General features: G+C 38.7%; 1 pseudogene; it reads left to right on the top strand.

Moving 5' to 3' along the window:
- The window catches only part of LOC119411051, a 6594-nt pseudogene that overhangs the window by 2004 nt on the left and 2839 nt on the right, over positions 1-1751 (top strand).

Below are 1751 nucleotides of genomic sequence, written 5' to 3'. Positions count from 1 at the left end.
GTATCAGTATTTACTGTGGTATCAGTATTTACTGTAGTATTTACTGTGGTATCAGTATTTACTGTAGTATCAGTATTTACTGTAGTATTTACTGTAGTATCAGTATTTATTGTAGTATCAGTATTTACTGTAGTATCAGTATTTACAGTATTATCAGCATTTAAAGTAGTATCAGTATTTACTGTGGTACCAGTATTAGAAATTAGCATGTTTCACTGTTCATAGTTTTCTACATTGTGTTTTTTACTATCAAAACACTTCTGCATGTTTAGAGTAATTTTAACTTTCACGTAATACTGTGCTCTGAATTTTAGTACTTGTAACTTGTGCTTTTTGAAGTACTTCCCTTTATTTTAAAAACTAATTCAAGAGGTTCTGTGTTTTCTCATATGGATTATCTTTGAAACGTTCTCTGACATCAACTTGAATAAACTTTTTCTATTTGGCTTGTTTTGATGGTTCTTTTAGCTGCTGCTCTGCTGCTTTTACCTTTTAGCTGTGGTGTGCTAGCTTTAGGTACTTGTTTACTTATTTTACTTTTTCCCTAGATTTTTGGGGTATTAGGGTTCTTTTACTACAGCCCAGCAAATTTTAGTTTTTCTACACTGTTACGCTTCTTTTAGCTACAGTTTTTGTTGATTTTAGCTCCTGTTTTGTTGTTAAGAACCCGGCTCCTGATGAATTACTGAACAGGTGTGAGCAGCAGTGAGCAGCAGTGAGCAGCAGTGAGCAGCAGCTCACCCTGCGGATGTCGAAGGCTGCAGCCTCGGCTCTCTCCCGGCTGCGACAGGCCAGGATCACTCGGGCTCCCCTCTTGGCCAGCTCCAGAGCCGTGGACTTCCCGATGCCCGTGTTGCTCCCTGAGCAGAACCAACGTTCAGTCAGGTCCAAATAAAAACGTTCAGCATGACATCTTAGTGCTACACATCAGAAATACTTGTTGGTTTTCAAGTAGAATTTAAAAAACTAAAGTTCAGAATGTGACGAGTCAGTTTTGACAAAGTCTGAATTTATAGCTGGTCTTCAGAATTTACATCAGCCAGAACATTATGACCGCTGAAGGAACTAAATATTTCCTTTAGGTCATGTTTACACAATTTTTATTGGAATAAAACCGTAGTATTTCTGCTGCGTTTCAAATATTTGCATACACAACAACAACAACAACAACAACAACAACAGTTTCCTCCAAAACCTTCTGAACTCACAACTCTGAGGGGAAGAATATACTGGAAGTACTTTGTGTGCTGGAGGTACTTTGTGAGCTGGAAGTACAAAGTGTGCTGGAAGTACTTTGTGTGCTGGAATTACTGTGTGTACTGGAAGTACTAATGGTACTTTGTGTGCAGGAAGTACTGTGTGTACTGGAGGTACTTTGTGTGCTGGAAGTACTGCGCGTGTTGATCCGTGACTTGAGGCAGTTCAGACACATTTCTAACATTCTCCACAAAGTGAACAGGCTGTAAACATGTTCCTGCTCCAGACTGGTCTGCAGCCGTGTACGGGTTGCTGGAACAGGAAAATGATGACACCAGCTACAGAGTACCAGCTGACTTCATAGTTCAACTTTTATCATAAAACAAGTATCTTAAAGTTTTAATAGATCTCAACAGTTCTTCAGGTCAGAAGGTGTCAAAACAAAGTTTGACTTGTGTTTGTATCAAAAATAAAATGTTGTTTTCTTCTGTACATGAAGTGTCTGTAGATGAAGTGTCTGTAGATGAAGTGTCTGTAGATGAAGTGTCTGTAGA

The sequence above is a fragment of the Nematolebias whitei genome, chromosome 6 (genome assembly GCF_014905685.2).
Source record: "Nematolebias whitei isolate Nwh7 chromosome 6, NemWhi1, whole genome shotgun sequence".
NCBI lineage: Eukaryota > Metazoa > Chordata > Actinopteri > Cyprinodontiformes > Rivulidae > Nematolebias > Nematolebias whitei.
Note: the sequence above shows the minus strand (reverse complement) of the source record. Positions and strands in the feature narration are given on the sequence as shown.